The sequence below is a fragment of the Platalea leucorodia genome, assembly GCF_965183815.1.
Source record: "Platalea leucorodia genome assembly, contig: HAP1_HAP1_SCAFFOLD_128, whole genome shotgun sequence".
Taxonomy (NCBI): Eukaryota; Metazoa; Chordata; class Aves; order Pelecaniformes; family Threskiornithidae; genus Platalea; species Platalea leucorodia.
The window spans coordinates 86,859-109,302 of NW_028121409.1; the positions used below are offsets into that span (position 1 = coordinate 86,859).

The 22,444-nt window shown below is 52.1% G+C and overlaps 1 pseudogene across 1 annotated transcript; it reads left to right on the forward strand.

Moving 5' to 3' along the window:
- The first annotated feature begins 18,447 nt into the window (after nt 1–18,447).
- LOC309603573 (olfactory receptor 14A16-like) lies at nt 18,448–19,426 on the forward strand (annotated as a pseudogene). Its single transcript has one exon. The product of its transcript is annotated as an olfactory receptor 14A16-like (transcript).
- The last annotated feature ends 3,018 nt before the right edge of the window (nt 19,427–22,444 follow it).

Sequence of the window (22,444 nt, forward strand, 5' to 3'; positions counted from 1 at the left end):
TCACCAGCAAGTAGGCTGGGGGTGCACAAGAAGTTGGGAGGGGACATTGCTGGGACAGCTGACCCCAGCTGACCAAAGGGGTATCCCATACCGTATGACATCATGCTCAGCAATAAAAGCTGGGGAAAGAAGGAGGGGAGGGACATGCAGAGTGATGGCATTTGTCTTCGCATTGGTGGATGGCATTACTTCAATAAGTAACCGTTACGCATGATGGAGCCTTGCTTTCCTGGGAGAAGCTGAAAGGCCAGCAGCAGGCTCGTGGCTTGGAAGATGATGGTGAGGTTCCTTTTGTCTGGTCAATTGATAGGCCACAAGAGGGCTGATGGGTTGGGATGTCATTATGACATCAATTGGGTCTGAGCAGCTCATAGACCATGAGGAGGCACATGGCCATGAAGGCGAGCATGAGGTCACTTTAGCCTCCAGTCTCTTTGGGTGATTGCCCATCAGCAGACACATGGCTTGGATTCTGACTATGACATCACTTCTGCCTGAGAACCTGATAGGTGCCAGCAGCAGGCACCTGGCTTGGGTGTTCTGTTGTACCTGGAGGTTCTGGTTTGTTATGTCCCCATGAAGAAAGGCACGCAGACCCTGTGAAGCATCATTTCAAATGCCATTTCCTAGAGCAAACACTACACAGAAAGAGTGAGTAAGGCCAACTGCATACAGGGCTGCAGTAGGAGGACTGTGGCCACCCAGACAAGGGGCCTGTCATCCCCCTTGGCTCAGCACTGGTGCGGCCATATCTGGACTAGGCAAAACTTGATTTTGAGGCTCTGGACTTGGTTTTCTCCTCACCTCTTCTTAGGTAACCAGCAGGTGCACAGTTGTCCTGTACTTGGCATTGTTCACCTTCACATCCCACTGCCCCCAGGAAGAGTCCTGACCCACACATGATGGACAGGATCTGCCCTCCCATGGCCTGGGGGTGAGGGTTTGGCCTTGCTGCTTCATTTAAAACAAACAAACACAAAAAGTTTACTCAGCATCTGAGCTGCCTGCACATTCCCTTTGCCTCCCTGCAATCATGGCCTCCAATTCTCTGCTCTAACGAGTCCCTGGGGAGGCTTTGCCAGTAATCGGACTCATTAATACTTCAAGGTACTTTGGGTATTGCTTTTGACATTCACTCATTCAGTGGTTTGTGCAATCTCCTCTCAGTACCTGAAGTTCAAGGACTCCACACCAAATACACTATGGGGCTCGTTAAAATACAAAAAGCCCCAATGATCTATTTCTCTTCCTTTAATTTTCTTCAAGTCTTCAAGAGTTGTACAAATTATTAGAGTTCTTTCCTAGTGTATTTGTGGAGAAAGATTTCAAAGAGCTTCTAATAAAAATGAGGTTTTATTTCCAAGGGTGTAGTTTATTACTTTTCAGTTTAGAGAAGAGGTGACAGCAGCATTCTCCAATAGATGTTGCTGCAGGGTGTCTCCTCAGGAGGTCTGGACTGGTAGGAGAAGCTGTCCCTTGAGCTCTGACAACCTCCCACCTCACCTCCCCAACCCCACCAGTTCTCTCCTTGCCCACCTGCGACTTTTCCTTACAGCAGACTTCTCCACTGATCTCTGCAGCCGGATGGTACAGCTCCTTTGCACCATCTCCCCCCTGGTCTCCTTAGAGACCTGGCTGCACACAGGCACAGAAGGGTTTTTCCTATTTGCAAGCAAAGGAAAAGTCAAGCATGGTCAAGTTCCATAAAGAAAACAGACTCTGCAAGCATCTGCTAAGTACAAGCTGCCTCTAAGGAGGATGCCTTTCTACAGGGGATAATCTAGGGAGAGCTATTTCAGGTAGGTAGAGTGAAAAAGATACATAATTAAACATAATTAAAACATAATTAAAGTGTTGGTTAAGGAGACAATTAGATGACTGAAAATCAGGCAAACTTTTAACTCCCTGATGTCAGAGCAGCAACTGGATGGGTGAGAGGAATCTGAATGAACAAAGAGTAAAGGGAGGAGAAAACTGAAGAATAAGGGAAAGGGCTTTTGTCTGGGCAGTCTGCATCTGAAAAGATGACGTTAGAAATGGTTCTTCTATCAAGAGAGGTGAAAATATATGACAGATAAAAATTAAATTAATAGAAATAATTTATTTTAATAAATTTAATTTAAATTTAATTTGAATAAAAATTCAATACACGGTATAACAGGCAGAATAGTGGTAATGAAGTGGCACTGGAAGATTGATATTTCTTTGGAATATCCCTTTTGAAAGGTCACGGGATTGGTAGAGGTCTCTTGGGAGTGAGGACAAACCAACATTGCAGCCATCTTTGAGAGAGGCCAAAAGTGCCCGGGAACCCCAGGCTGTACAAGCTCACTTAGGGGAGGAGTGAGCCTTCCCATGAGTGCTCTTGGGGGACATTGCTGGGCACGTCAAAGAGCAGAAGGTGTCCAAATGCAGTCAGCATGGATTAGCCAAGGGTAAATCCTGCCTCACCAACCTGACGGCCTTCCTGATGAAGGAACTGCTTTTATGCACGAGGGGACAACAGTGGATGTCCTTTACCTCTGCTCCAGCAAGACTTTTGGCATGGTCTCCCTCGATAACCTCTTACCCACATTGGGCCATTACAGTCTGGATGGGTCGACAAACAGATGGGTGAAACACCAGTTGGAGGATGAGGCTGAGAGAGCAGTGGAGAAGGGGTCATACCCTACCTGGAGGCCAGTGGGACATACTGGGGCATTGTGGGGCAGCACAGGGGGACCCTCCTGAGCCCTGTGCAGTTTAACACCTGTATCCCTGACCCGGAGGAGGCAACTGTCACCACGTTTGTGGATGGCACTAAATTGGGAGGACCATTCCTGTGCCCTAGGGATGCCATTCTGGGCAAACCTGACAGGCAGAAGGACTGTCCTGTCAGGAACTTCATGAGACAGAAGAAGGACAAAGGCCAGGCCCTGTGCCTGGGGTAGCCTAACACCTGCAGTTGCAGGGGCTGGGGACTGCCTGGCTGGGGAGCAGCTCTGCGGAAAAGGCCCTGGTGGTGGAGGGGGACAGAAGGCAAAACATGACCCAGCAGTGAGACCTGGTAGCAAAGGCAGCCAGCAGGGTCCTGGAGTCTCACCAAAAGAGCGAGGGGAGTGATTGTCTCCCCCTGCTCTTCGCTCCTTAGACCACCTGTACACAACCGTGTCCATTTTTGGGTCCTCACTGGGGAAGGGGAGGAGGGAGTGAGCACCTGTGGGGCTGCTGGGCTCTTGGCCAGAGATCACCACGACAGCGAGGGAGGTGTTGGTAACTGGCAGCGAGTTGAGTGGAGAGTCATCGAGCTGCTGAGGGGCTGGAGCACTTGCCTGGGAGGAGAAAGTGGAGGAAAGGGCCTTGTTCAGCCTGCAGAAGGGAAGGTCTTGGAACCTCATAATGACCTGTCAGTCCCCATGGGGAACTTCCCCAAGGAGAAGGACATTGAGACGCAAGAGCATGTCCAATGTAGAGCAACAAAGCTGGTGAATGGTCTAGAGCACAAGTCTTACAAGGAGCGGCTGAGGGAGTTGGGATTGTTTAGTTTGGAGAAGAGGAGGCTGAGGGGAGACCTTGTTGCTCTCTACAACTATCTGAAAGGAGGTTGTAATGAGGTGGGTGTTGGTCTCTTTGCCAAGAAACAAGGGGTAGGACAAGAGGAAATGGGCTCAAGTTGTGCCAGGGAAGATTTAGATTAGATATTCAGAAAAATTTCTTCACGCAGAGAGTGGTTAGGCATTGGAACAGACTGTCCAGGGAAGTGGTGCAATCACAGCCCCTGGAAGTATTCAAAAAACGCGTGGATGTCGTGCTTAGGGACAGGGTTTAGAAGTGGACCAGGCAGTCAGGTTAACAGGTTGGACTTGATGGTCTCTGAGGTCCTTTTCAACCTTACCAATTCTATGATGCTATGATTCTAAGCTTTTAGGAAGGTGAAACCAGTCTTGTAACTGTATTACTGAGCAGGATAATAATCAGCAATCGACAGATGTTGAAATAAGGAAGTTTCTGGCCAGAGATAAGGCAATGAGATATCTGCAGAGCATGGGGTCCTTTAGCCTATAAACTGAATGCAAAGAAATCCTCTGACTTGGGATCTCACTCAATGGAAATATTCAACATTTGTCATGACAAGGCCATGAACACCTGACCTAGCTGGAGCTGTCTGAGAAGAGGCTTAGCTGAGAGACCAGCTCTGGCAAGAGCTGTAGGATTTGGTATGTAATGGCTGTCAGTAGGAAACTGGTTCCTTTTTTATTAATAATGGCAGTGGAGTTGGGTATCACTGAGCCCCAGAGGTGACCACGCAGCAAAGGTCCCTCCTCAGGGCTGGGGTGTATGGCCAGAGATGGAAATGGTTGGTGTGTGGGACTGGTCTGGGATAATTTCCTGGGGCAGTTTCCCCAGGGTGTCCTGGAAACATGGCACAGACCAGGCCCCTCTCTTCTGCACCTTGGATGCCTTGCTTCCTTCACCATGACACCTGACTCTGCGCTGGGAGTGCTGGCTGCCCCTACCCTGCACACTCACACACCTTAGCTCTACACTGGCCTTTTTCTCTCCCAGGCTCTTTCTAGCCCAGCCCAGCCCCTCCCCACCTCTCCCCACCTCCCCTGCCCTCTCCCCAGCCCAGCCCAGCAGAGCAGCCCAGCCTGGGCTGGCTCCATGGCACTGCCCAGCGCAGGCTGCTGCAGAGCTCTGGGCACTCACCCCACAGCCCCAGCCCCTCTGAAGGCCACAGCAGCTGCTGGGGGGCAGACAGTGGGGTTCAGGCTCCCCATCAGCCCCAGAGCTGGTGCTGGCCACAAGGGCATGAGGAAACAGAGGCTAGGCACTCTCTGGCTCTCCTCAATTCATCTTTAGCTGATCCCCAAGCCCCAACTGAATTTTCCCCCTCCTCTGCTCCCACCAGCCCCACTCCCCAGGACAGCACCAGAGCCCTGGCCCTGGGGGTCCTCAGGCAGCTCTGCGGCTCCTGCAGCTCTCCACTCTCCCTTCCCTGTGCCTGCTGAGTCCCCTCTGATTCCCATGGCACTACAGAGTCCATGTTTGTGGATATGTCAATTTAATGCTTTACTTCTGGGGTACTTCATCTTTGCGGATGTTTCAGCTTCTGAGTCTCCACTTATTCCAACCCCAGGGCATGTGGTGAGTCCCCATCCTCTCCTCACCCCTCCAAATTAATTTCCAGAGAGTCTGGTACATGCCATCAGTCCTGTCATACATGAAGCAACCTGAGGAGATAATGGGGAGCTGATGGAGCATCTCCCCTGCCATTGGACACCAAGAAGAGAGCCTTTAAAAGCAGAACTTTTGATCCAATGGAACTCAGCATTACCTTGAGCTTAACCCCAAATCTACTGAGAACAAAAGGAGAACAGAAACATTACAAGATCGATTCCTTGGACATTTTTCTTGTGTCTGAACCCAAGAGATCCCCTTTTCCTGAAGAGCTGCTATCTGACAGGCGATATCTGACACACTGTTGAACAAAGGTCAGGCACAACAGGATCAAACCTCCACAGAAGCAGTCTAAACCCAGGAAACTACCTCTAAGTAGAATTATCACAAGAGAAAAAAGCAGACTTGTGGCCTAAGATAAACTCTGGGAAACATGCAGAGGAGGGGAGGCAGGTTATTGTCAGTGAAACAGCATTTCTTGGGCCAGTTTCCATAGGACATTTTTTATTTCTTTGTTGTTCATGCTGTAGATGAGGGGGTTCATTGGAGGGGGCACAACCGAGTACAGCACTGACACCACCACATCCAGGGATGGGGAGGAGATGGAGGGGGGCTTCAGGTAAGTAAATATGGCAGTGCTGAGAAAGAGGGAGACCATGACCAGGTGAGGGAGGCACGTGGAAAAGGCTTTGTGGCATCCCTGCTGTGAGGGGATTCTCAGCACAGCCCTGAAGATCTGCACATAGGACAGCACAATGAAAATAAAATACCCAAACTCCATACAGAGACTAACCACAATAAGCCCAATCTCCCTGAGGTAGGAATGTGAGCAGGAGAGCTTGAGAATCTGGGGGATTTCACAGAAGAACTGGTCCACAGCATTGCCTTGGCAGAGGGGGAGTGAAAAAGTATTGGCAGAATGCAGCACAGCACTGAGAAACCCAGTGCCCCAGGCAGCTGCTGCCATGTGGACACAAGCTCTGCTGCCCAGGAGGGTCCCGTAGTGCAGGGGTTTGCAGATCACCACATAGCGGTCATAGGCCATGATGGTGAAGAGACAGAACTCTGCTGAAATCAAAAAGACAAATAGAAAGAGTTGGGCAGCACATCCCGAGTAGATGTCCCTGGTGTCCCAGAGGGAACTGGCCACAGACTTGGGGAGAACGATGGAGATGGATCCCAGGTCGAGGAGGGAGACATTGAGGAGGAAGTACATGGGGGTGTGGAGGCGGTGGTCACAGGCTATGACAGTGATGATGGTGCCGTTGCCCAGGAGGGCAGCCAGGTAGATGGCCAGGAAGAGCCAGAAGTGCAAGAGCTGCAGCTGACACGTGTCTCAATGTCAGGAGGAGGAACTGGGTGATGGAGCTGCCATTGGACATTTTGTCCCTCTGGGCATGGGGATCTGTTCAAGGAGGTAAAAGAAGTCAGAAGTTAGGGCTGACTACTTTCAGGAAAATCTATTCAATTTCTTATAGAAAGCCCCCAAACTGCCTTTTACTTTTCAGGAAGAGCTTTGGTGAGCTCTGGTTGGTGCTGGCTGAGGGTGCCCCAGGGAGCAGCAGGCTCTGCTGGGGGCTCTGCAGGGGTCAGTCCTGCCCTACAGCAATAGGTAAACAGGAACACAGGGTGATCTCAGATTAAATCCACTTGTGATATCAAGAGCTTTTCAGCATTGTCACTCCCAATTCACCTGACTGCAGAGCAGAGCTGTGGGGATTTTGGGTTGTGCCTTCTGTTCTAGTTGCCCCAGCACAGCTGAGGAGTGGTTTGAATGCAGCAATGCCTGGCATTTCTGCTGCGCTGCAAGGGAAACCTTGTGGGTGCTGAGACTGGGCACAGGGACTGTCCCTTAGTGCAGAGTGAGGACAGCCGCTCTGTCCCTCAGCCCTGCTCTCAGCTGCCCTGTGCTGGCAGCTCTTCCACCTGGAGGACTATCGCACTCAGGTGTTCCCCCCAAATGAAAGTGGCCACTGCTGGGAGCAGGGGAATCCAGTTTCCAAGTGCAGATCTCCAAACCCCTCACCCCATCTCATCGTACCTGAGGAGGATCTCAGCTCTGCCCTCCCAACCAGGGACACAGAGGGCTCATTACAGCTGCCCACAGGCAGCCTCCCAGCAGCATTTCAATGGCCTTAGCACCGAGGTGTCTTCTCCAGGGGGCTCCTGCATAACACAGAGATGCCCTGGGAGAGCTGAGCCCTACGGGAGGGCAGCCTGCAGCCCAGCAGGACCTCCCAAGGACAGAGTCACCTGTCCTGAATTTGTTACGTCCTGAAGGGATGGTGAGGTCCCTGCCAGCCGCACACAGTGCAGTACCCAGAGCCCCACAGGTGAACAGGGTGTGAGCTGGATGCTTTTCCTCCATGGCCATATGTGCATGACAGCATACACAGCGTTGGTGTCTGAGCTGCACTTGAATCCTCACCCCCCCACACCTGTCTCCCTTCCTGCCCATGTCTCTGCTGCCTGGAGCTCTTCTTTGCCACGACCTCTTTCTCTGTCCCCACATCTCCTCCCTGTCCATGCTCACAGAGCCCATCCCACCCGCTGTGTGCTCAGCTCTGCCCTGCAGGCACCTCCTGGCAGCAGGGCACTGCCCAGGGGCATCTCTGTGTGTGCAGGGGCTAAGGAGCAGCTCAGAAAATCCTAAAGAGAACTGGGGTCTCATTGCCTACTGCAGAGGAGAGAAATAAATGCCCATCTCCCACTGCCCTCCCAGCCAACCAAGAGGAGAAAACTCAATGCACAAACACCTTCCCTTTCATGTAATCCTCTAACATGATATCCATCTTTAAAATGACCCTCTGCAAATGTCCTCTGGGTGATGTAGAAGTCTGAGCTGCCCTGACCCACGCTGCACCCTCTGGACAGCAGGAGGACCCTGCCCTGCCAGGGGTCACTGCTTCCACCCAAAGCTTCTCCTCACTGCTCTGAAGGACAGCCCTGGGCACTCTTGGCTGCACAGTTATCTTCAAAACCCCGGAGTGGTACCCAGAAAGCAGCCATTCTGCCCTGTCGTGATGTGCAGCGGGGAAGCCCTGCTCCGTAGCCCATCCTCCACCTCTACCTTAGAGAAACTGTGAGAGTCCTCCTGAAAGATCCTATGTGCTGTCAGATGTACCAGCTTTTGGATATCCCTCCAGGAACACCAGTTACACTGTCCTGCACCCAGAGACTTACCATGTAGAGGGATGTGAAGATCCTTTCCTGCAGCGAGCTCTCAGCATCCTCCCACTCCACACTGCCTTTAAGCTCTCTCTGCCTCGCTCATCAACACTCGGTGCCTGCAGGCAGTGCCCTCAGCCCTGCTGCCCTTTGCAGAGGAGCTGCTCCTGGGCAGAGCTGTCTCTCTGCAGCGCTGCCCACTTGCCAGCAGCTCCCTCCATCCCAGGAGCCCAGCCCAGCTCAGCAGCAGAGGCCCAGCCCAAGGCACCACTTTCTCTGCCCCTCTGGGCTCCCTCCAGGTGTCCCTGGGGCTCCAGGGGAACCTGCTGGGAAACAGGCTGAAGGCATCACTCATGTTCCCTCCCTCAGCTGGGGGGAGAGACACTTATTTCCTGCAGTGTCATTTCTCCTATCAGAAAAATACTTGGGCATTAGAATCATTTTTATTCTCCCATCATTAGAGAGGACACATGGAAGGTGACAGGGAAGGATCTAATTTCTCCAAGCTGGGAGGACATGTTTTGTTGAGTGAATTTAGGCATTTCATCCTGGGTCTTTAGACCTGGGGCTAGAAAGATGTGCAGCTCTCTTTTCTCCATGCCTTGTCTCTGCTCTGAAGCAAAGCCTTTGCACACACGGGGCCTTGGACACGCGGTATCAGGGTTCCTTAAGGCAAATATGAGCTTCCCTGGTTCCACAGCTGCAGTGCTTCAGCCCAAATGTGCAGCAGTGCCCTCAGCCAGGGGCACAAACCAGATGAGCTGGATGTTAATGTTACAGACACAGCTGTGACACTGATGCAATAAACTACTAAGGTGTGGTGGCAGACCTCTATACAGCTGGTCTTCAAGGACATCGTCTTCCAAGCACAGCAAGGGTCCAGATCAAAACTCAGTTTAAACTTGAAAGGCAATTCAAGGGCACCACAATGAGTGTCTACGAGTTCAGAAACAGTTAAAGGAAGAACAAAGATACTGTGTGGCCACAGGTACAAGGCAGGGTCTGGAGGAGAAGAGCCAGCAGTGGATGGGGATCAAGTCAGGGATCACTTGACCAAACACTCTTGGGAGTCTATGGGAGTGTAGGAGTGGCATCCCAGGGAGCTGAGTGAGCAGGCCAATGGCACAGGAAGGCCACTCTCCAGCATTATCTTTGAAAGGCCATGGAGTCTCTGGGGACTCCCTGATCACTGGCAGCACCCACACATTGCATGCACCTTCCAAAAATGCCCAAATGATGAGCAGGGGAATGAAAGGCTTTGCCCCAGAGCGTGTCCACTCGAATCCCATTTCTGGGTGTCTGAAAGAGAAGGCGACTGGATTTACCCAGGGGAGCTTGTTCCTGGCCATCCTCTTTGCTTTCTGTGATGAAAGGACAGGATTGCTGGACACAGGAAGAGCAGAGATGGTCTTTTACCTCGAAGTCATCAAGGCTCTCAGCATCGTCCCTCCAGAAATTTCTGGTGTCCAAGTTAGGACAGTACGGGCTGCCTGGGTGGATAAGAAGTTGAGTAAAAACCCAGCTGGAGAGTAGTTGGGCTTGGAGGAGTGTGGTACATGCGTGGTGCTCTGCCTGGAGGCATCTAGCTAGTAGGGTCCTGCAGGGGTCTAGCTTGCAACCTGCCCTGTTTCACATCTTTTGAGTGACCTGGAGGATAGGAGAGAGTACTTTTTGGTAACATTTGTAGAAAACATCCCATTGCAGAGAGCCGGGCAGGGCTTGAGGGCAGGGCTGCCATCCCAAAGGACACAGACAGTCTAGAGGGATGGGCCAACAGGATCCTCACAATATCCAGTAAAGATTCAAACAGAGTCCTGCTCCTGAAGTGGATGTAGACCCTGAAATGTCCTAGGACAGCGACTGGCTAGGCGGGTAGCAGCTCCACAGGAAAGAGTCTGCTCGTCCTTGGGTTCCATTAAGCAAAAGATGAGCCATCAGCAAAGATGGCCAACAACAGCCTGGGCTGTGTGAGCAGGAGCACAGCCAGGGCAAGTGATTCTCTCCCTCTACTCAGCACTTGTGACACTGCATCCAGAATACTTGCCCAGGTTTTGGTTGCCCACAATGCCAGAGAGACATTGGCAAGCTGGAGGGCCACAAAATTTCAGTGTAGGGCCACAGAGATGGTCAAGGCTAGAGCACAGGACCTGTTAGGAGAGGCTGAGGGAGCTGGGCTTGTTCACCGTGGAGAATGGAGGGCTTTGTGGGGAGGATGGAACAGACTTGCATTGCCTACGGTGAGGTTCCCAAGAAGACACCGTGGTGCAAGGCAGGAGCACAGGAGACAATGAGCTGAAACATGACAGGGTCAGGCTCAATATAGGGAGAAAGTTTTGCAAGGTGAGGACAGCCAGACATGGGAAGCCATTTCCCAGAGAGTGTGCACTGCCTCCATCCCTGGAAGTTTCTCAGACCCATCTGGATAAAACCATGAGCAACCTGGTGTGACCCTGCTTTGAGCAGGGTGTTTTCTACAGATATCTAGCAAGGTCCCTTCCAGCCTGAATGACACTCTCATTCCTCACCCTTCACATCCTCAACACTACGGAAAGCCCTCAGGTTCCCTCTGACTGTGGAAATAATTCACATCAGGTACAAGGCAGCAGCACAGGCACCCCAAACAGTCCCGATGCCATCCCTGGCCTCATCTTTAATTTACTGCTTCCCTTTTCCCGCCTCTCAAATTCTTCACTGTTCTCATTCTCACACCTTCCAAAAAGGCCAGCCTGCCTTGGCTGGCTGGGGTGGAGTGCGTTGTCTTCATAGCAGCCCGTAGGGATCCAAGTTTCAGATTTCTGACCAAAACTCTTTTAGCTATTGCTGAATAGTGCTTAAACATTACGAAGGCCTTCTCTGTTTGTCACGCTGCCCTTCCAATGAGTGGGCTGGGGTTTTGGCTAGAAGTTAGGAGGGGAAACAGCCAGGACAGCTGACCCCAGCTGACCAAAGGGATGTCCCACACTGTATGACATCATGCTCAGCAATAAAAGCTGGGGGAAGAAGGAGGAAGACATTTGGAGTTTTGGCATTTCTCTTCCCAGGTAATTGTTACTCATGATGGAGCCCTGCTTTCCTGGAAGTGACAAAACACCTGCCTGCCAATGGGAAGGAGCAAACGTATTCCTGATTTTGCTTTGCTTGTGGGCACAGCTTTTGCTTTATCTATTCAAGTCTCCTCATCTTGACCCATGAGTTCTTCCTCACTTTGCCATTCCGGTTCTCTCCCTATCCCTCAGGAGAGGAGAGTGAGTGAGTGTCTGGATGGGGGCTTAGCGGCCACATTATGGACTTATTTCTTTTTTCATTAAAAGCAGTTAAAGTACCATGCTCTAAAATTTCCTCTTCTTCTTCATGATGATAAACATAATTTCTTCAATTTTATTTTTGTCATTCATTCTGAATTGACAAGATAGCTATACCTTAAGAGTATTTAGATTCTGGCATTAAGTGTTTAGAACACTGCTTTTTCTCTCATTGCTAGCCCTTTCTTACCATTTCATGGTAATACCTTTCAGACAATGTTGCCCCTGATTCAGTTCTGCTGTCTGTCTTTCATCCTTCTTTCAAGTGTGTGTGGGTGTGAGGAGTTCATTGTTTTACTAAAAAATGTCAAAGGGCAGATCCCAAACTGGTGAAACGGACAAAGCAGGCCAAATTTTTCTGTGGTGGACACTGACACAACACCTTTATCTTCATTTTGCATCTCTGAAGACCTAACCCTTCCACAGAGGGCCTGGAAGGTCTGAAGTCCCTCCATCTGCCCTGTACGTTAATATTGAAGGTGAAATTACTCCAGTCAGAGGTGCTGTTTGGATTCCCCTCACAGCCTAAACCACCACATGGGTCAGGAGATATTCCAGGACTTCTCAAGGGCCATCATAGTCCTCTGGACCAAAAAGTGGAATCTCAGGGGTCAGGGCATGCCAATACTTGTGTTCAGGGATCTGCTCAACTGACCCATCTCCATTTCTGTAAAGGTGCTTGAGTTTGCTTAAGCAAAGTCGATCGCCATCCACTGCTGGCTGTCCTCCTCCACAGGAGGAGAACACCAGGGGCATCCCCTCAACACAGGGGGCAACCCCCAGACTCATCCTCTCTGCCAGTCTCTCCAGCAGAGCCTGTTTTCCTCCATTGCAGAACCCCACATGAGCAAGCTGTCCCACCACATCTCATTTCATCCCAAACCATCACAGTTGTGTGCCAAGCTCCGGGGATCCAGCTCCTCCTGCCTGCGATCTACCTCCTCCTGGCTGTGCACAGTTTGGCCACAGCAGCTCAGCTGTGGCACTAGGGTGGAGCGCAGACTTCTCACAGGGAAACCTGAGCAGTGATCCTGACCAGAAGACCACGGTACAGCCAGCAGTGCTGCGCTGTACGTACAGCCTGGCCTTCACGCCTGTGCTGTGCTGCACAGATCCCTTGGCTGCAGGACAACCTCGGCAGCTCATTGTCCCAAGCGGCCTGCAGGCAGCTCCCACTCAGGACCAGCCCTTCTGCCTCCTCCGTGGCCTTGCCTGTACCTAACATCGCAGCAAGGAGTTCTCATGAGAACATCCTTTCTCTTTCATTGTAGAGATGAGGAAAACAGTTGTTGTAAACAAAGCTAAGAGCAGCTTGAATGACCAAACCAGGAGACTGTCTTCTATGGGCGGGGTCTGCATGGCATGCTGTGTGGGGGTCAGAGGCCTGTTCAGTGCTACGCCACTTGGGGGTCCCACCATCTAAAGGCACCTAAGATTATCTGCATCATTCTCTCCTTACAGGGTTAGCACTAATGAATAGCATTTTAAAGATCCCTCACAGCGTCCGAGTGCCTTTCTTACTGGAATTAGAATGAACCAGTGCCTCCTGGTGAAAAACACTCTCTCAGCACCCTTGGGTGCAGCCCCTCTGGTCCCATAGACTGGTAAGGGTGTAGTTTGCTCAAGTAACCACTGCCTTGGTCCTCATCCACTGCTGGTGGCTCTCCTCCAGAGTTCTGCCTCAGAGCACAAAGGTCTGGGAGATCTTGCTGGTGGCAACTGAGGCAAAGAGTGCGTTGAATATCTCAGTCTACCTACACCTACTCTAACATTTAGCAGTGGTCCCACAGTATTTCTGATTCTTCTGTAGCTTCTGTTCCTGAAGTAGAAACAGCTCATCTTGGTGCCCTTGCGTGCCCTTTTCAGTTTCAGTTGAGTTTTGGTAGGACCCATTGCTGTGCTTGGGGGACACTTTCTTTGAAGACAAGGTGTATCCAGGCACACGGTGAAAATAGTTCACCTGTTCCTTTGCTGTACCATCCAGGGTGTGAGTAAAGACCCCAGTGTGATGTGCTTTGTGTTCAGGCAATGCCTGCAGCTCTTGGGAAGAGAAGGGACAGACCTTGCCTCTCTGATGGCATCTGATGACTGATGCCTCTGACTGATGGTATCAGTCAACAGCACACAGGCACCAAATCGCACTGCTTGCAATGCCTTCTGGGGTGTCTGTCACACAGCCACCCTGAACGGGAATTGCTTTCCTGTTGGTAAATAGAACCATCATAGAATCAAAGAATGGTTTGAGTTGGAAATCAATTAAAGATGATCTGGTTCCAACGCCCCTGCCATGGGCAGGGACACCTTCCACTAGACCAGGTTGCTCAAAGCCCCATCCAAGCTGTCCTTGAACACTTCCAGGGAGGGGGCATCCACAACTTCCCTGGGGAACCTCTTCCAGTGCCTCAGCACCCTCAAGGTGAAGAATTTCTTCCTTGTATCTAATCTAAACCTACCCTCTTTCACTTTAAAGCCATTACTCCTTGTCCTAGCACTATATGCCCTTATAAAAAGTCCCTCTCCAGCTTTCTTGTAGGCCCCCTTCAGGTACTGGAAAGTCTCCATGCGGCCTTCCCTTCTCCAGGCTGAACAACCCCAACTCTCTCAGCCTGTCTTCAAAGAGCTGCTCCAGCCCTCTGATCACCTTCATGGCCCTCCTCTGGACTCACTCCAACAGGTCCATGCCCTTCTTCTATTGGGAGACCCAGACCTGAACTCCACACTCCGGGTGGGATCTCACGAGAGTGAAGCAGAGGGGCAGAATCACCTTCCTCGACCTGCTGGTCATGCTTCTTTTGATGCAGCCCAGGATACAGGTGGCTTTCTGGGCTGCAAGTGCACGTTGCTCGGTCATGTTGAGTTTCTGATTAACCAACTGCCGCAAGTCCTTCTCCTTCAGGGATGCTCTCAATCCGTTCTCTGCACAGACTGTATTTGTGCTTGGGATTGCCCCGACCCATGTGCAGGACCTTGCACTTGGCCTTGTTGAACTTCATGATGTTCGCATGGGCCCAACTTTCAAGCCTGTCAAGGTCCCTCTGGATGGCATGCCTTCCCACCAGCGTGTCGACCACACCCCACATCTTGGTGTCATCAGCAAACTTGCTGAGGGTGCACCCAATCCCACTGTCCAAGTCACCGACAAAGATGTTAAACAGTGCCAGTCCCAAGACTGACCCCTGAGGAACGCCACTCGTCTCTGGTCCTGTGCTGTCTCTGCAAGCCTTGGCATCTCATGGAGCTCTGTGGGCCTGGGTTTAAACATTAAATTGAGTAGACACCCGGATCTCTGTAAGGCAATGTGGGGATGAACATGAGGCAACTGCCAGCAGAGTGAGTGGAGACCTAGTGAATACAGCTGATGGAGAAGACAAAAAGAGGGAGCCTGAGCTCTTCCCTGTGGCACATGGCTCCAGTGGTTCAGATGAATAACTCTCAAGGCTGCCCTGAACATAATGAGTGGGGGCAGGTTCACTTGCCCTCATTTGGGCATCAGCTGTCATTTCAGTTGGCCAAAGAAAATTCCCAGCAGCCTCTAAGAGGATTCCCCCAGATGTTGGCCTGTCTCTACGAACGGCTCCATTAGAGCTTGCAGTTCCCTGCACAGATCTTTCACCACCCCTGACACCTTCAATGTCACCAGGTGTTGTGTCTGAACAGCCCAATCCTGCCCTCCATCTCCATTAACAGGCATGGGAACTGCGACAAGGAGCTCCCATGCAGGTGCCTATTCTGTGCCCACCTGAACACCTGATGCAAGAGGAATCCCACCTCCTGTTGGTTTGTGTTGTGCATGGGAGGGAGCTAAGTCCCCTTCTAGCCCCAGGACTGCAAACCTACAAATGAGATGTGTCTATTGACTCATCAGCATCCCTTCCCTCAGCAGGGGTAATGCAGATCCCTCCTTGTCACTGTCTGCTTGTCCTGTCTCGTGATGGGAAAAGGAAAGGTGATTCTCCTGCCCAAGTGTTTTCCTCATAGGAGAAATGGCAGTGCTAGGAATACTTGTGTCTCCCCAGCTGAGGGAGGGAACATGAGTGATGCCTTCAGCCTGTTTCCCAGCAGGTTCCCCTGGAGCCCCAGGGACACCTGGAGGGAGCCCAGAGGGGCAGAGAAAGTGGTGCCTTGGGCTGGGCCTCTGCTGCTGAGCTGGGCTGGGCTCCTGGGATGGAGGGAGCTGATGGCAAGTGGGCAGCCCTGCAGAGAGACAGCTCTGCCCAGGAGTAGCTCCTCTGAAAAGCGCAGCAGGGCTGAGGGCACTGCCTGCAGGCACGGATGGGAGAGGAGTGAGGCAGAGAGAGGTTAAAGGCAGCCTGGGCTGGGAGGATGCTGAGAACTCACCAGGAGAGAAATCTTCTTCACAGACAGTAAGTCTGTGGCTGCAGGGCATTGCATCTGCAGATCCTGGAGGGATCTCCTAAAGTTGGCATGTCGCACAGGCTGATATGTAAGAGATATGTAAGTACCACTCTCAGAGATTCTCTGGTGTAGAGGAGGAGGACATGCTCCAGAGCAGGGACTCCCTGCTTCACCATCAGAGGGACAGAACAGGACGGCTGCCTTCTCCCAGGGATTGCTGCAGGGGTGTAAAAATGGGTATGCAGCCAGGGGTGCCCAGGGCTGCCCTTCAGAGCAGAGTCCCTGGACACCAGGGGGCTGTGTGCTGGGGCAGGGACTCTGCTGCCTGCCAGGGTCAGCACTCAGCCTGTCTGAGGAATTCACCATGCTGCTGCGGGGAGAAGCTGTGGGTGGAAGGAGCAGCCCCCAGCAAGGCAGGGTCCTTCTGCTGTTGAGAGGGTGCTGCATGGGTCAGGGCTGCTCACAGGTCCAGATCATCCTGAGAATATTTCCAAGGGGATGTCTCAAGGAGAAGATCAAGGCAGGGATTACTAGAAAGATAAGGAGATTTCCTGAGTCTGCCTTTACAGTTTCCTGTTCCAGGGGGGTTGGGAGGGGGAGAGAAAAAGATCAATGGAAAAGGAACTCTGAAGTTTAATAAGTCACTGAGACTCCTGAATGTAACTCTGAGCGATCAGTAGATCTGTCAGAAGCCACGTAACATGCCCTCAGCCACTCCTCTGCCTATGGACAGCACCAGCATCACCTCTGCTGGACCCATCAGGGTTCTTCTGACCTGCCCTTTTCCACCTGCAAACAGGAACATGCACCCAGCCAGTGCCCGGCAAACAGGCAGGTTTCTGTGGGGCCAGGGTGAGTGCACAGAGGTTGGGATGGGGTCTGTGATTGCTGACAGGGAAAAGACATGGCACAGGGAAACACCTCCCAGGGTGAGAATCTCCAGGCAGCAGGGAGATGATGAGGGAATGAGAGGAAACTAAGACCAGAAATGTTGTGGGAGGGAGAATTCAGAAACCTCCATTTGATCCCCTCCAATGCAGACCCCTTCCTCTGAGCAAGCCCCCTTGCCTCCTCTCCCATCCACCAAAGCCTCTGCCCTCAGGGCTGGGGGCTCCAAGGCGTGAACCACCTCCTCTGCAGCCAGAGCTCCAGCAGAGCCGTGGTGCAGCTCTGCAGCCACGGGCCCAGTTCCCTCTGCAGAGCACAGGGGCTGAGAGCAGCTGCGCGGCAATGGTGGTGTCTGGGAGGTGGCGTGCACAGCTGGGGAAGGGGAACGCTGTCTGAGTGTCCCAATGCCTCTGCCCTGGCCTCTCTCAGCCACACCCTCACTGTGTTTTGCCTTGTTCCTCCACTGCTCTGTGTTATTGCTATTGTTATCTTCTTGCTGCCAGGCTCTCTGGGGATGGGAGTTTTTAGCTCCAAAGTCACAGGCTGATCTTGTGGGTCCTTTCATGCATTTGTGTCCATGGGAACAGATGTCCCAGCTTTCCTCTAACGTGTGGGGCTGTGGGCAATGCATTCTGTGGTGCTGGGGTATGAGCTGAATCTCCTTCACTCAAATGCCATCATTAGGACACTTGGCTATTGCCTTGAGGATTCCTTCCAAGCTGTGAGCTTCCCTCCAGGATGCAAACCTGCCGTATAGAACCTTTGTGTTATCTGAAGGCCGCATGGAGAAGATCAGAGATGCTACGACAGAGAAGATTTGTTTGTGACATGAGCCGTGTGTGTCCTGGGCTAAAAGTGGGGACCTGAGACCTTAGGAAAGGGTGAGACATTTAGTGGTCTGAGGTGGATACTTCTGCTCACAGCAGTGCTTGGTGGCTTTTCAGGTTAATATGGGAGTGTGGTCACCCTCCACCTCAGAAAGGTGCAAGCCCAGGGCAGCTGGGAGGAAGACAGAGGGACAGACCAGCTCCCTTCCCTCTGCACTAAGCCACAGGCACTCCTCTTGCCTCGCAGGACTCCCTCTGTTCTCCCTGAGTGCAGCACAAATGCTGAGCCTTTCCGACATCCAAACACACTCCCCTGCGTGCAAGGGGAGGAGGAGATATAAAAAAACCCAAACCTCTCAACCTGCCTTCTGCCACCTCAGTTCCTTATCACTGGGAGTGCAGATGCTGACAGCCCCTTCTGCACTAGGAGCAGTTTCATGAGAGAAGGTCGAACACCAGGACTGGCCCCTGCCCCCACTCTTCCCATGAACCCACTGCTGCAGAGCAGGGCTGACCTCTTGGCAGCCAGCGGGCAGAGCCCCTGCTCCTCATGGCACGTTCAGCCAGCACCAACCAGGGCTCCAGCCGCAGAGCTGAAGGAAGGTCTCCTAGAAAAGGAAAAGGGTGTCTGTGTGTAGCAGGGTGACGGTGTATGAGAAATGGCTTTGATATTGCTCAGAGAAGTCTCCCTTAATTTGTCACTGTCTTTTCCTCCTATGTCAGTGTCCCATGCCCAGAGGCAGCAAATGTTCAACAGCAGCTCCATCACCCAATTCCTTCTCCTCGCATTCACAGACAGGCGGGAGCTGCAGCTCTTGCACTTCTGGCTCTTCCTGGGCATCTACCTGGCTGCCCTCCTGGGCAACAGCCTCATCATCACTGCCGTAGCCTGTGACCACCACCTCCACACCCCCATGTACTACTTCCTCCTCAACCTCTCCCTCCTTGACCTTGGCTCCATCTCTACCACTGTCCTCAACGCCATGGCCAATTCCCTCTGGAACACCAGGGACATCTCCTACGCAGGATGTGCTGCCCAGCTCTTTCTGTTTGTCCTTTTGATGTCAGCAGAGTATTGTCTCCTCACCATCATGGCCTACGACCGCTATGTTGCCATCTGCAAACCCCTGCACTATGGGACCCTCCTGGGCAGCACAGCTTGTGTCCACATGGCAGCAGCTGCCTGGGGCACTGGGTTCCTCTATGCTCTCCTGCACACAGTGAATGCATTGACAATACACTGCCAATATATTTTCACTCCCCCTCTGCCAAGGCAATGCTGTGGACCAGTTCTTCTGTGAAATTCCCCACATCCTCAAGCTCTCCTGCTCACACTCCTACCTCAGGGAAGTTGGGCTTATTGTGGTCAGTATCTTAGGAATATTCAGCTGTTTTGTTTTCATTGTGGTGTCCTATGTGCAGATCTTCAGGGCCGTGCTGAGGATCCCCTCTGAGCAGGGACGGCACAAAGCCTTTTCCACGTGCCTCCCTCACCTGGCCGTGGTTTCCCTTTTTGTCAGTACTGGCATGTTTGCCTACCTAAAGCCCCCCTCCATCTCCTCCCCATCCCTGGATGTGGTGGTGGCAGTGCTGTCCTCAGTGGTTCCTCCAGCAGTGAACCCCCTCATCTACAGCATGAGGAACCAGCAGCTCAAGGGTGCAGTGTGGAAACTGATAACTGGATGTTTTCCTGGAGCAACAAACTTCCCATCATCTTCTGCCTAGCAGCTGGTCATGGTCTAATTGTGATAATGTTGTTATCCCCTTTCTAATTCACTGTCTGCTTTTCTTTTCTGACCAAGTGGCTGTGTAAATGAGCAGCTCTGCTCTCTGTGTATTTAAACATAAAAAAGGGCCATTCAATGACTTTTTTTTTTCCTGATATCCTTCCTCCAAGGCTTTTTTGGAGCTGCAGGGACAGTTCCTGTATGCATGGGTGGAGCAGAAATGAGTCCCGTCATGGCAGCACTGCCAGGGAGCACCAGCGCTTGGTCTTCCAGGGCTGTTCTCTTGCCACTTCCACACTCTCTTTCTGATCCCTTGCGTTGGTGTAAGGCTGGAGTACTCTGGCAGCTTGATGACAGTCGTGCTGTGTGGTCGTCCTGTGACCGCAGGGAGGGACAGGTAATGGACACTTCTGCGACACAGCTGGACTCCATAACAGCATTTCCATAAAGAAGGGGGACCTCCTCAGGGCAGTGCATGAAGGCTTAGGTATTCTTTGAGTTGCTGTCAAGAACAAGCCCAAGACAGTGCCCTGGTGAGGAAACCACCAGTGAACAAGTGAAGCATGTGAGTGTGCAGGGTTGGTGCACACAGCAGTGTCCCTTGCACAGCCAGGCATCTAGGGACAGACTGAAAGGACCAGCAGAACAGCGTCTAGTCTGTGCCCGTGTTTGCCTGACACCCTGGGCAAGGTGCCCCAGGGCAATGGCCACAGACCAGCCCCTTGCAACCACCATTCCCAGCACTGGCCTCTCACTCCAGCTCGGAGAGGTTCTTTGCCCCTCCATGGAAGGACACCGAATGACTAGGTCAGAAGTCCATGTTTGCATTGTACAGAGGAGACTTCAGCATGCACACATGTGCATGTGGGGAGATGAACCCGAGGGAGCCCAAATGTTCCTAGAGGTGCCATGAAGGACAGTGGGACACACAGGGCCTCCAGGTTACTTCACTTTGAGAGTAACATCCCCTGTGAAACCTCCTGAATGCAGCAGTGGGATGTGCTTCTGCGAACCGAGGTCCCTGTGTCCATTCCTCATGCCGAGGGGCATCTCAGACAGGCGCAGAGCAGGGCAATACACCGCAGGGCTGAGGTGCCTCCCAGCCCCTGGCAGTGGCAACTGGAGGCCAGAGAGCCATTGTGCCTGCTGCAGTGCCCTGCCTCCGCACATGCAAGGGAAGCACTCGTGCCTCTGAACACCCCTGTGTGTATGAGGAGTGCATGAGGCCAGCTCAGATATGGGCACCTCACAGGGCCCTGCCCTTTGTGTCTGTGACTCCAGGAACAAACCCCACTGGCCCAGGGAGATCCATCTCACCTGCCTTGGACAGGCTCATTGCAAATGCTCCTGTCTGGTCTCGTCACCCTTTCTGGATTGTGCCCTCAAAGGTGTCAGAGCCATCAGAGAGGTTCTGGGGTCCTTGGAAAAGGAAGACACCAAACCTTTCTTGAAGAAATGCAAGAAGGAGGATTGGGAGAATTACAGGCTGGTCAATGTTACATCTTTTCCCGGGAAGGGGATGGGCCAAATACTGCTGCAGCCATTTCCAGGTACTTGTAGGACAAGAAAGGGATTGCTGAACCTGTGTGGATAGGGGAAAGAAGGGGATGTTTTGTACGTGGGCCTTAGCAAGAGTTTTGACATGGTTTCCCATAGTCTCTTTATAGCCAGATTGGTTCCCAGTCCAGGAATCTGGACGGAAGAAGTGGGTGATGTAGTGGGTGGGGAGCTGGCTGGTGGATCCAGCCCAAATGTCAGCTGTGGCCACTTCCTAGTGGCATCCCTCAGTGCAAGCACTGGGGCCAACACTCTGGAGTGTCTTCATTAACTGCCTGGATAATGTGCCCGAGTGCCTTTTCAGCTCCTTTGTGGATGATGCCCAACTGGGCAGAGCCCTTGAGCAACCTCATCTTGTTCAATGTGCCTTGAGCAGGATAGGTGCACAAGGTGATGTTCAGGGGTCTCTTCCAAGCTGAGTTATTCTAGGATTCAATGAATGTTTTCCTTGGAGAGCTTTTTGAAGACAGAAGAGACAGAAGAAGAAGGAAAAACAGAGAGGCAGAAGTAGAGGCATAAATTGCACCAATATAGCAGTTCCTCTGAGGAACATTTCTCTACTCAAACCATTGGTAGGAAATCTATTAGATAAATACGATGAAACAAGCTTACTTTTATCTGCTCACGTACATCTATCTGCTTGCTGAAGGGTGATGGCTGGATACGGTACCATGTGGTCAATTGTGTCTCAGGAACTCATAACCCAGTAGGAAGCCAATGGCTGTGAAGGGGGCTGTGAGGTCACTTCTGCCTCTGGAGGTGAGAGGCCAACAGCAGGAATGTGTCTGGGAAAGGGACTGTGAGGTCACTTCTTCCTGAAACAGCCGATAGGTCAGCCCTTGACTCATGGCTGGGATATGTGCTTCTAAACTCACCTCTGCCAGTGTCTCTGACAGGCCAGCAGAAGGCACCTGGTTGGCACATTGGCTGTGAGACCCCCTCTGCCGAAGGACCTAGGCTCAGTGCAGGAAGGGGGCTTCTATTTTGGCTGTCCTGTCTCTTCTGCCTGAGTACAGGATGGGACAGCAGCAGGCACGCAGCTTGGTCAAGTCTATATGAGAAGCAGAAAAGCTCACAGCCTTGGAAGATCATGGAGAGGTTACTTCTGTCTGGTCAGATGAAGGGCTCCAAGAAGGCTGATGGGTTTGGATGCCTGTTTAGAAGGGTGATTTCCCAGATGCTGGAGCTTTCCTTGGATGTAGGAAAGAGCAGGAGAGAGAAACAGTGCCACACAGTGCAGCTTGGATGGTGGAGATTGGACACGAGGAGGAAGAAATGTCACTCAGAGGGTGGTGCTGTGGTACATGAAGTCCTCCAGCAGGAGCATGAGGTCAGTCCATCTCCTTGTGTTTGAAGGAACAGAGTGTGAGGGTGGACAGCCGTCAGTGAATGTATGGAAATGGCAGGGTGAGAGCAAGGTGAGGAAGTGAGATGGGTGTCTGCAGCCTGCAGGGCAAAA